At 46.2% G+C, this 13,396-nt stretch overlaps 1 protein-coding gene across 2 annotated transcripts in view; it reads left to right on the top strand.

Annotated features, from left to right (window-relative positions):
* Positions 1-13,396, top strand: part of TBXAS1 (thromboxane A synthase 1) — a 173,667-nt gene that overhangs the window by 65,488 nt on the left and 94,783 nt on the right. The window lies entirely within an intron of this gene.

A 13,396-nucleotide genomic window follows, 5' to 3' on the forward strand; every position in this document is an offset into this window, starting at 1 on the left:
TGGAGTATAAAGTTCATGAGGACAGGAACTCTGTCTCTTGTTTGCTTGGATACTCCCAGGGCCTAGACTGCACAAAAAGTGCTCGGGAACTATTTACTGAGTAACCAAAGGAATCTCCATTGAATATGCGCCTTTCAGGACAAAGTTGTCGCCAAGAAAACCTCAAATGGAAAGGTCTTAGGTTTTGGTGATTTTGGTAATTAGTATTATTTCCCTGGAACATAATGAAAGGACTTGGGGGAAGTCTTTCATCCTAAAGTCAAGCGTTTGGGTGGCAGCATCTGTAATCTTTCCCCATCTGTGACTTATGAGCCATCCATCCAGGAATTAGCCCATAAAATATAGAATTGATTTAATCCCACATCAGACCATCTTGGGACCCATAGATAAGGTGAAGGGCAGACTCTTACGATGCACTCCACTGGGCTGGGCTCTGCTCTCAGACCATTGGTTTCTCTCCCCAGGGAAACCTTTTCTCTAGCCCTACTCTTAGGGGTCTGCCTAAGGTGACAGAAAGAGCACTGGATTGGGAAGCAGAGCTGGGTCTGGTCTGAGCTCAGCTCTTCCCAGCTGTGGGACTAGAATGAGTGATTCACCATCATCCTCACTTTTAACAGGTACCCGAGCGCCTGCCTGCCTCCCAGGCTGATGTGAAACCAAAGGAACTGTTAGTGGTCTCCACCAGCATGGCCCCCACCCCCGCAGGGAGTAGGGATCCTGATCATGACGCCTCAGCCCCTCAGGGTGGGCTTTCAAAGGTCCTCTTGCAGCCACCTGCCATCCCAGAGGGGTGCCCACTGCAGGAGCCCTAGCTAACTCTGGGGTGAATTTCCCCACTTCTGCATGTGGATATTCTCTGGCCTTTCATGCCTCCTGCTGCACAGGGGCTGCTCCAGGGCAATGGCCTGTGTTCAAGTGCTGCCCACACAATCATCTCACCTCTGGCGACCTCTGTTTTCCTAGCTATGAAATGGGGGTGTTTGGCTAGAATGATCATTGTCAAGCTTCCTTCTGTTCCTGAAATACTATGATCTGTGCTTTAATTTCCATCCCTTCACTGCCCCACCTCTTATTTTTCCCCAGCTGTGTCTAAAATTCTTTGGCCATTAAATTCTCCTTTCTTGACAGTTCCACATCTGGGCTTTCTAATAATACCCAGCCCAAGACAGCACATTCCTCGGGTGGCATGGAGTTCCAGGCCACACTGTCTTTTCAGGGCTCATTCTAGCTCTTGCCAAGCCCCTCAATTCATATTCTGAGTTCACACATCATTGAGGGAGAGGAGGTTTTGCTACATACTCTCACACAAATATATGTCCTGCACATATTCTATGTAATAGTAGGCATATGCGCGCGCACACACACACACACACACACACACACACACTTCCTTCTGATGCCTGCAAATCTACACACTTGGGCATAACCGTGTGGGCGCAAATATTCTGGGACAGCCAAATGACTATTTTAATGTTTCTTTGTCCCTGCGGTGCCATCTAACTATTTATTTAGTAGCTTGACGCTGTTTGCATCAACAACTTTGCCTTATAGGCTCTTCTTCATGTTTATGATTCTTACTGTGAAAAAAATTGCTTGCCTAACATCTGTTCTGAATTTGTTTTTTCTTCCTTTTTATTTATCTGTTCCCTAGTGAATTAAATTTGCACCAAGGACAGTAACTCGAATTGGAAACTTCAGTGTCCTTCAGGATTTCTGTACACTTCAATACATCTCTTAATTACTCTATTTTTATTGTTATGAGATATACATATATATTCATGCTCACACGGGCAGATTGGTTTGTAGCTTACCTCTGCCTGTCCCCCTCTGGGGAATAAGTTTTATTAACTGAATAAATTAAATGGGCGGGTGTACCCAATAGAGTAGAGAGGTTTATCATTATAGGTTTGCTTCAGATAATTTTCCCCCATTGCTGCCCAATTCCCTCCTTTAGCCAAGCTCTGTTTGGGAGAAAGCTTGACTAGAGCTTGACGCAGCCACAATTCACCAAGAACTAGAAGGGCCCTTTGTCTTCCAGGCCCACTTATGTGAACTCAGATCTGATTCCTTATTAAGCCTCTGTTCTCACTACTTAGAAACCCACACAGGGACCACGCAAGCATGTTCACAGCGGTAGAAGGTCCCTAACGAAGAGTAATGAGACCTGCTTTTCCACCCGATATCTCTGCCAGGTGAATAGACTGTGACCCCCAAGACTTAAGGAACTGGCCCCAGTTCTCATTCCAAATGCAAAGCCCTCTCTACCATCAGATCATCACCCGTTTGGGGAGGGCTCTCCATTCCTCCCCTCTTTCTGAGCTTTCCCACACTCACTTCAATCTGTGTCTATGACTTCAGATGGCACAAATACTGACGAGACGGTACCCCCGCATCTGAAGGACTAGCTCCCTCTTGGCCCTGCCCCAGACATTGTCCACTCAACAGATAATTTGGTTTCCGTGGAGTGTCTATCCCTGGGCTGTGGTGGTGGGAGAAACTGCTCCACTCTTCTCCCCAGAGAATCACTCATATCTCTTTTCCTGAAGAAAATCTGGCACCTAATTTAGAAGAGAAACACAGACCTGGGCTAAGTCATGCAAGAATGCTGGGTAACGAGGGGTTGAATATGCCACATTGAACAGACAACCTGAAGCCAGGAATTGGGTAGAATCATGGGCCAGTGAAAGCAGAGAAGGCTTCCAGGAGGAGGCAGTAGTCAAGTACAGTCTGGAATAATGGAGAGATGAGGAGGAGAAAAGAACAATGGTCTACCCAGTGAGAACAGTCAGAGAAGGACCTTAGGGTGGGATGGTGGGAGGAGGGGTAGCTGATGGCTAGAGATGGAGACACAGAAAGGGCGGCCAGTTGCTGTTAGGTGACCCTGAAGGGACGCAGAAGGCTCTCTGCTGACCTCACTCTCTGTTGGAGCAAGATCTTGGTGCCAACACATCAGGAAATCCCTGATTCAAACGAGATCTCTGAGAGAGCCGTTGGCTTGCAACAGGAGCCTGGCTCACCACGGTGACCCCACACACAGCCAGACCTGGGATGACCACAAATATTAGCGCTCAGGTGAAGAAGCCAGTAGGGTGGACACAAAGGTGATGCCCCTGCCAAGCGGTAGAAGAGAAAGACAAAGTAAGCCACACATTTCAGAGGGATGGGGACCAGTGACTTCGAGAATGCAAAATAAAGGCCAGTAAAGAGAAACGAGGTTCAAGTTTGGCTTCAACCTGCCAGTAGCAGGAACTGAGAACCCGGGAGAATAAGAAGTGATTTCTTAGAACTAGAAAGGCAGCCAAAGAATCATCTTTCCAGTTACCTGTTGGTACGAGGTGCTCTGCCAGCTTCTCGGGGATGAAAGACAAACAAGACAGGGCTTTGTCCTCAAAGAACTCACAGAGTAGTGAGGAGACTGTCAAGGAAGCCCAAGAAATAAAACAGTGAGATGCAAATCAATAGATGAATGGACAAGATGCCATGGAAACTATGGGAAATGAAGGGTCCGAGAAGACTCCACAGAAGAAGCGACAGGTGACTTGACGGTCAGAAAGGTTTTTCAGATAAGATGCAGATCAGGGCTTCAGAGCAACAATCATGTGCAAAGGAATGGAAACATAGAGAAGCAGTGCAAACAAAGGGAACCGCAAATAACAGTTTCATAGCAGCAATGTATGGTTACAGTTCCCAAACTGTGCGCCATAGATAATTCACAGGGGCTTCCTGGGATATCTTCAATGTTCATGGTGAACACAGCGACATCTGTGGGTCATGATGAGAACTACTTTCAGGGCAATATGTGCATTCTTTTTTTCAAATGTTTGCTTAGTTGTTAGAACATGTGTTGTTGTTGCTGTTCAGTCACTCAGTTGTGTCCCACTCTTTGCGACCCCGTGGACCTCAGCACGCCAGGCTTCCCTGTCCTTCACTATCTCCTGGAGTTTGCTCAAACTCATGTCCATTGAGTCAATAAAGCCATCCAACCATCTCATCCTCTGCCATCCCCTTCTCCTTCTGCCCTCTATCTTTCCCAGCATCAGGGTCTTTTCCAATGTCAGCTCTTTGAATCAGGTGGCCAAAGTATTGGAGTTTCAGCTTCAGCATGAGTCCTTCCAATGAATATTCAGGGTTGATTTCCTTTAGGATTGACTGGTTTGATCTCTTTGCTGTTCAAGGGGGTCTCAAGAGTCTTCTCTAGCACCACAGTTTGAAAATCAATTCTTTGGTGCACAGCTTTCTTTATGGTCCAACTCTCACATCCATACATGACTACTGGAAAAACCATAGCTTTGACTAGACAGACCTTTGTTGGCAAAGTGATGTCTCTGCTTTTTAATACACTGTCTAAGTTTGTCATAGGTTTCCTCCCAAAGAGCAAGCATCTATTAATTTCATGGCTTCAGTCACCATCCACAGTGATTTTTGAGCCCAAGAAAATAAAATCTGTCACTGTTTCCACTTTTTCTCCTTCTGTTTGCCATGCAGTGAAGGGACAGGATGCCATGATCTTCATTTTTTTAATGCTGAGTTTGAAGCCAGCTTTTTTACTCTCCTTGGTGGAAGAGGAGTGGGACAAGGAGAGAGTTCCTACAGGGTTCCTAATTGCAGTTAAGAAGCTTGGACTTTTTTGCTTCAAACATTGGAAAGTCATAAGAGGTTTGCTGGTAGTGGGATAGCACGGTCAGTTTCTGTTTCACAAAGGTAGACTTGGCCTTGATGGGGCTGTTGGTCTGGGACCAGCAATCCGTATAGGGAGCTACTTCAGTGTCCTAGTGAGAGAGATGGGCCTGGGCTTGGGGGCTTAAGAGGTTGGGCCTAGATACAGCCTGCTCCACTAACATTACAGAACTCCTATAATACATTCAACCCTGTAATACAAATGTTAGACCTCAATGTTAGAAAAAGACCAGATCCTTGCATTTAAACCACTCACAACCAAGTAAAAATGTAGCCAAGAAAAGAGCTAGTTAGTGGAGTACTGCCAGAAGTTAACCTGGCAAGACAGAAAGAGAAGACTGATCCCGGGAGGCAGGGGACCAGCCTGTGCAAAGGCCCCCGTGGATGTGAGAGGTGACTGAGCGTGTCAGGAAGAAAGGTTGATCATTGGTGCTGGCTCTCGAGTGGTGGGCAATAGGGAGGGATGAGGCCAGAAGCAAGGCAGGGGCCGGGCTGTGAAGGATGTTTGCACAATGCGCTCAGGACTCCCAAAGTCTTTCGTGGAGACGAACCACTGAAGGAGCTACAATCAGATTGGCTTTTTTTTTTTTTTTTGACCGCAAGAGGCACACAGCATTTTAAGTTCCCTGATTGGGGATCGAACCCAAGTCCCCTGCAGTGGAAACACAGTCTTAACCCCTGGACCACCAGGCAAATCCCCAGACTTGCCTTTTACAAAGCCCTGGTGGATAAACAGAATCAGGGCCCATGTGCAGATAAGTAGCTGGTCAGGAAGACAAGTCAGAGGGGTGGAGGCATACATCTGAGTGCAAGGTCCAATGTCCAGCTGGGAAGCGAAGAACCAGAGAGTCCACCAGCATCTGAGGGCAGGAGAGGAGAGCCGATCCGGCTCCAAGTATTGCAGAGAGGGAAAAGGCTGACTCAGTCCTTGTGGCTCCGAGGGGCTCTGTGAGGTCAGGGTCCGCCCCTGGGCACCAGCACCCCAAGGCTTCCCTGGGCAGGTAACGCATACCCTGATCTGAGCGGTAGGAAGTAGCCAGAAGAAAGCAGCTCCCGACTCCAGGGACCTATGTCTGTCACTGGCTCCTCAAGAAAAGCGTCCCCAGCAACTTGAGTGGGCTCCGCCTCTCTGCTAACTCAAGCCTGCCTTGTTCTAATGACAGATTCAGGTTGCTAATGAGAAAGGGCAGGATGCTCCGCTGAGCCAAGCTGGGAAGGAGCCGCAGGACTGTGAGGCCATGGTTTCTCTGCAGGACTGTGGGCCGCCCAGCCCGCCCAGGGCCCACTCCCAGCCTTGGATGCCTACTTAGCTCCCTTGGAACATTTTAGAGACTGATCACTCACGTGGGATCTCTAGCACTCAACGCCCACCCTTCCCCACTGAGCTGCCCACCACCTTCTCATCCACAGTCCGGGTCAGAGGTCAGACTGAAGGCCAGGACGACAGTTACCCTATTAGCCTCCTCAACCTGCTGGGACGTGGCCCTGACACCGAGGCAAGGAGTCATCTGATGCTCACTGTTTAGCAGTCGTCAGATGCTACAGGCCTGCATCTTTGGAAAAGACCCTGATGCTGGGAAAGATTGAGGGCCTGAGGAGAGGGGACGACAGAGGATAAGATGGTTGGATGGCATCACTGATTCAAGGGGACATGAGTTTGAGCAAACTCAGGGAGATGGTGAAGGACAGGGAAGCCGGGCAGGCTGCCGTCCATGGGGTCACAGAGAGTTGGACATGACTGAGCGACTGAACACCAACAAAAGAGGTCCCCATCAGTTCTTCAGTCTCTACCTGGAAACCTGAAGTCTCCGGAAGCACATTCAGGTTCTTTGTGCTAAAGCGAGGGAAGGGAGTGGCATGTCACCTGACCTTCCCGGGGACACTTCTCACCCAGCTTCTTCACTCCCTACAAAGTGACACCAGCAATCACCCAACCCACCCTCCATGAGCAGGGGCCTTCACACCTGATTGAGAGGTTATCATGGCCAGCATTTGCCTAAAACCTTACTACAGACAAAGCATTCTCTTGTTTCTCATCTGACCCTCATAACAGCCTCTTTATCCAGGAAATTGGCTCAGGAAGGTTGTGGTTTGCTCAAGGTGACACAGCTGTTAAATCACAAGGACATGGCCTTGAACCTGAGTTCTGACAGCTGCACCACTGCCAACGCCCTCCTCAGCTCTTGACAAGACAAACCTCTTTTTTTTTTTTTTTTCTTATTACAAAAGCACTCACTGTAAACTAGTGGAACATTAAAGAGATTTGTTTGTTATTCAGTCGCTAAGTCACGTCAGACTCTTTTCGTGACCCCACGGACTGTAGCCCACCAGGCTCCTCTGTCCATGGGATCCTCCAGCTAAGAAAACTGGAGTGGGTTGCCATGCCCTCCTCCAGGGGATCTTCCTGACTCAGGGACTGATCCTATGTTTCCTGCATTGGCCGGCAGAGTCTTTATCACTGCACCACCCGAGAAGCCCCTATTAAAGATACACAATGTGAAAAGTAAAAGTCCCCATGATATGCACCGTTAGCTAATGCATCTTCCTCCAGAGTTTTTTCAGGAATACTGTTAACATACGTGAGCCTGGTGCCTGACAGTTTGTGCTCAATACGTGCTTGTTGAACGAGCTAACCATCAAATGGACTATTATTTATTTCCACAACTGTATGTATTATTTCCCAATGTGCTTTGCCATTCAGCTGTTGACTTAGACATCTTTTCATACTGATGCTTGTAGGTACCTCCAGATCAACCACCCTTTATAGCTCAGCCACCCTAGCAGGGGCAGGCCTTCTAGAACAGAGCCAGGCAGCCCACAGGCTAAAAGCAGCACTCCACCAGGCCTCTATTCCCAGAAGCCAATTGTGAACAATTTTGATTGAACCAACTGGTCAGTTTTTAAAAAAAAAATAAGAAAACAACTAGTTAAACAAGTCAAACAAGTATTATTTTTGTCTGCACAATACTTCACTGATTTGCCTAAATTTTCTTTTCCACCAGGTGCTTCAGAGTTGAGTAAGAACATTCTTATGTGCCTAAATAAGTATAAATGAGTAACTGGCTAAGAATTTTTTGCCCCCTAAAGTGATGATCCATACATTTCAATTAGAAGGGAGCAAGAAGTTACCTTGGGCTGGGGTGGAGGGTTGTTTCTGGGCCATTAAACAAGAAGCTGCTCTGACTTTCCACCTTTAAAAGACACAGTCTGCACAGCTAGAAGTCTGGCTGTTCACACACCTGCTCGGCCTGGGGAAGAAGTGTCACTGGTATAGACGATGGCGAGGTCATGGCCATCGTCTTGACATCATCATCATCGTCGTCATCATCATGACGGCTCTGGAGCCGTCAGATTGGGATCAAATCCCTATCTTGGGCAATTACTTAACATCGCTAACATCTCTTAACATCTCTTGCCAGTTTTCTATTCTGACAAGTGGGTATAGTAACTACCCCGTCCATTTCCTATGAGGATTAAATTAAATCCTACAGGCAGTGCACTCAGAACATGGCTGGTAGTAGTAAGCACTCAATAAACACTGACAATTGTGCTTATCAAAGATTCTGAGAAGGGTCTTCAAGTCATTCAAATACTTCACTGATTCCACTGTTAACAGGATGTGTTTTCAAGCCCTATAGTTGTTCAATTGCTAGGTCATGTCTGACCCTTCACAGCCTCATCAACTTTAGCATGTCAGGCTTCCCTGTCTTTTACCATCTGCTGGAGTTTGCTCAAACTAATTTCCATTGAATCAGTGATGCCATCCAACCATCTCATTCTCTGTCATCCCCTTCTCCTCCTGCCTTCAATCCTTCCCAGCATCAGGATCTTTTCCAATGAGTTGGCTCTTCACATCAGGTGGCCAAAGGATTGGAGCGTCAGCCTCAGCATCAGTTCTTCCAATGAATATTCAGGGTTGATTTCCTTTAGGACTGACTGGTTTGATCTCTATGCCCTATAGAAAGTAGACTTAAAATTCAAAGACCATTATTTAACTTCCTTTTTAACTCATAAGAACTACAGGATTTAAAGCAGAGTAAACTGCTGAGATTGTGTGGTTTTACTCCCACGTTTCAGGGGCAAGGAAGCTGAAATGCAGAATTTCCGGAGTCCACCTATAAGGCTTGTATGCGTAAGCAGCGGAGCTGGGTGATCCTGGATCCTGACTCATGGCCCTAGGGCACGCGGCTTTGCAGTATTCCACCCCCTCAGGGCTTCTTGTTGGCTCAGATGGTAAAGAATCTGCCTGCAATGCAGGACACCCAGGTTCGATCCCTAGATTGGGAAGATCCCTGGAGAAGGGACTGGCTACCCACTCCAGTATCCTTGCCTGGAGAATCCCATGGACAGAGGAGCCTGGTGGGCTATAGTCCAAGAGGTCACAGAGAGTCAGATATGACTTTCACCCCACCTCAGGAGGCAGTAACATGTGGCCATACATTCATATCAGTGTACAAAACTGAAATCAGACCCTCTTTTATTTATTTATTTATCTATTTGTCTTTGTTGGGTCTTAGTTGTGACAATGGCACCCCACTCCAGTACTCTTGCCTGGAGAATCCCATGGACGGAGGAGCCTGGTAGGCTGCAGCCCATGGGGTCGTGAAGAGTCGGACATGACTGAGCGACTTCACTTTCATTTTTCACTTTCCTGCATTGGAGAAGGAAATGGCAACCCACTCCAGTGTTCTTGCCTGGAGAATCCCAGGGATGGGAGAGCCTGGTGGGCTGCCGTCTATGGGGTTGCACAGAGTCGGACACGACTGAAGCGACTTAGCAGCAGCAGCAGCAGCAGTTGTGACATGCAGGATCTTCACTGAGGCACGCGGACCAGAGCATGGGGGCTCAGTAGTTGCAGTTCATGGGCTTAGTTGCCCCAAAGTATGTGGGATCTTAGTTTCCTTACCAAGGATCAAATGCATGTCCCCTGCATCGGAAGGCAGATTCTTAACTGCTGGACCACCGGGGAAGCCTCCGAGATCAGAGCCTCTTGGGAAAGTATGTTTTGAGAGGCAGAATGGCATTAGGTATTCACAAGATTGAAAAGGAAAAGGAATACCTTGCAATATTTAGGACTTCTGGATTACAAATGATAGAAACCCAGCTCAAACACACTTAAAAGTGCAAGCTAATTTAAGCTTGGAAGATGCAAGGAACACTGCAGGAAGCATACCTTGACCTGGAGTTTGTGCCAGCATGTGGTACAAAGATGGCCACTGACTGTTCTGGGTTCATATATTCCTACTTAAGCACGTTCAGGAGAAAAGCAGAGCTTTCCTCAAGCAGCCTCCAAGTATACACTTACACATACACCCAGTGAAGGATTCTGACTGGTCCTGACAGTCATGCACCCACCCTGTGGACCAGTCACTGTTGTCAAGGAGATAAGATACCATAATCAGCCATGCCTGATGGTGAGTCCACCCCCGTGACCAGAAGGGCAGGCTCTGTCATCGACAGCTCCTCCAGAACTGGTGGAATGGGGGAGGGTGCTTCCTAAAGGAGGGCTGGGCAGACAAAAACAGGTCAGCCACCCAGACATCCAAAAGGAAAAACAAGCTTCCCTTAAATGTTTCTCTGATGAAGATCTTTCCAGGAGCTCCTCAAGCTACAGATGAGTGTTAGTATAAATATAAATCCATAAGATTACACAATTTATGTGTAAAATGGGGCCAGTTTTCTCACGAGGTTCATAAACCAGCTCTGAAGCAATTCTAAAGAAATGGTGACAAAATTGTTTTTAGCATTAGCAACATTACTAGAAAAAAGCTCAAAGGCTCCCAAGGTGCTCACTTGGAAGGACAACTTTCATTTGAATGTAGAAGTATTATTTTGGGGTTTTTTTCCTTTGAAAATCCAGATTATATGGACATAAGTTTGAGTAGGCTCCAGGAATTGGTGATGGACAGGGAAGCCTGGCATGCTGCAGTCCATGGGGTGGCAGTCAGACACGACTGAGCAACTGAACTGACTGATGTAAAATTATTTTGGTAATAACTAAATCAATACAAATGAATCATTACCAAAATACGTGTGCATCTCAATGTAAATGCTTTCCTTTTAGAACTAAGAGTTTAGGGAAATGAGAATCACAGCATGAGCTTTAGTTAAATCTAAAGCAGTGTATACCTATGGCTGATTTATGTTCAGGTTTGACAGAAAACAACAAAATTCTGTAAAGCAATTATCCTTCAATTAAAAAATTTAAAAAAAAAAGCGGGGTTTTTAACATGGGGTTTGTGGGTCCCCCAGTCTGGTTACTGTCAATCAATTGTCAGTACTGGTTACTGGAGAGCTTATTAAAGTTAGAAGGGACTGGGTCCCATCCCAAAGATGCTGGTCAAGAGGTCAGGCATCACTACTTTTTGAGTGCTTGGCCAGTGCTTTGACCAGTCCTTGAGGCTGAAACCATTGCCCTAGAATAGCATTTCTTGAATTGTGGGAGTAGTCTTTTACATCAGAATCCAGAGAGCCTGTTCAGATGCAGATTTCTGGGCGCCTCCCAGCCTACTAGATCTGCTCTGGGGAGGAGCAGAGCTGTGGCTATAGTTTAAGTGCCCAAGTGACTTTTGAACATTTGATTTTTTTTTGAGATAATTATAGATTTACAGGAAGTTACAAAAAGAAATGTACAAAAAAATCCTGTATACCCTTGACCCTATTTCCTCCAATGGTTACCTCTTGCATAACTACAGTACATTATCAAAACCAGGAAATTAACATTGATACACTCCATAATGGGCTTCCCAGGTGGCTCAGTGGGTAAAGAATCAGCCTGCAATGCAAGAGACGCAGGTTCAATCCCTGGGTTGGGAAGATTCCCTGGAGGAGGGCATGGTAACCCACTCCAGTATCCTTGCCTGGAGAATCCCAAGGATGAGGGAGGCTGGCAGGCTACAGTCCATAGGATCGCAGAGTTAGACACGACTGAAGCAACTGAGCACATACAGCATGATCCATAACACTTACTCAAATTTTATCAGACTTTCAAGCCTTCGTGTGTGTGTGTGTGTGTGTGTGTGTGTGTGTATGTAGAATCCTCTGAAGTTTTATCAGATGTGTAGGTTTGTGTAATCACTACTGTACATTAAGATACAAAACCAGTCACCACAAGACTCTCCTGTGCTGCCTTTTACAGTCACACAACCCCATCACAACCCCCGCATCCCTAGAGTTTAGAATCTACTCATCTCTTTTCCTTTAGAAACAACTAATCTCACTGCTGTTTCAAAAACATACAAATGAAATCATATAATATGTAACCTTCCTAGATTGGCTTTTTTCATTTCAGGTGTCAAAGAATCCCTCAAATTTCATTTTAAAATGCTGTGAATGGGAAATGTCTTAGGGAAATGTCCACAGTTTTTACCAGATTCTCAAAAAAATTCTATGACATGTCTCATAAAGTTTATAAAAGCATTGGTTCATGGTTTTATTGGGTTATTTCTGGTCTTCTTGGCTAAAATCAATAATAAAAAAAAAAAAACTAGTGAATATTTTTTCTTCTACCACATCTGTTGAATTCCTGTGTCCCAAAGATTTCTCTAACAGTTTGGGAAATATGATCACTCAGATGAATATTTCTGAGTGCCTGACATGTGCTAGACAAATATTATTTTTTCCCTAGTTAGTAAGAAGGGGAAGAGTTAAAACATTAAGGACACTTTTAGCTTATGAAAAGCTCTAAGTAGCTAAGAAATCAGAGCAAACTTTGAAGCTTTCATGCCATGTGACTTGAACTGCTGTGCTCTTTACTGCTCTGAACTGGATATGCCAGTGATCAAATAACATCCTGAAGAATAATCCTATACACTGAAAACATGGCATTATGCAGTGGGGCTACCTGTCATCACTCTGGTTGGCTTTATAGAGGAGGAGCCTGGTAGGCTGCAGTCCATGGGGTCACTAGAGTCGGACACGACTGAGTGACTTCACTTTCACTTTTCACTTTCATGCTTTGGAGAAGGAAATGGCAACCCACTCCAGTGTTCTTGCCTGGAGAATCCCAGGGACGGGAAGCCTGATGGGCTGCCGTCTATGGGGTTGCACAGAGTCAGACACGACTGAAGTGACTTAGCAGCAGCAGCAGCAGCAGCAGTCAAGCGCTCATAGCTCCTCCAGGCATGCTTATCCCTGGGCAATTGTCGAACTGATTCCTCTGCTTGCCACACCCTCACTCCCCTTTGCCACCCACCTATCTGGACTAATTCTTGCCCTTCCTTTGAAACTCACTTTAGGAAGTACCACCTCTAGGAAGGCTTCATTCTCTCTTCTCCAGGCTTTCATTGGGCTGTGCCCAATGTCACCCAACCTTGCCAGATGTCACAGTGCATGGTGATTACTTAATTGCTACTGCCACCAGGCTCTGAGACCCTTGACGGCTATGATGGGGTCTTGGATGCTTTTATGCCCCCCTGAACTTCAATAAATAGCAAGATCTATTTAATAAATAAACAACAGTATGTCCTTAAACAGCTTCCCGTTGGCATTCACCACTGCTGACTGCCTGACTTTCCTCCATTTCTTTTTTTTTTCTAAGATTTTTTTGATGTGGATCATTTTCAAAATCTTTATTGAATTTGTTACAATATTGCTTCTGTTTGATGTTTTGGGGTTTTAGCCCCCAGGCTTGTGTGATCTTAGCCTCCCCAACAAGGGATTGAACTCGTATCCCCTGCATTGGAAGGCTAAGCTGTAACCACTGGACCACTAGGGGAGG

The sequence above is a fragment of the Bos indicus genome, chromosome 4 (assembly GCF_029378745.1).
Source record: "Bos indicus isolate NIAB-ARS_2022 breed Sahiwal x Tharparkar chromosome 4, NIAB-ARS_B.indTharparkar_mat_pri_1.0, whole genome shotgun sequence".
Taxonomy (NCBI): domain Eukaryota; kingdom Metazoa; phylum Chordata; class Mammalia; order Artiodactyla; family Bovidae; genus Bos; species Bos indicus.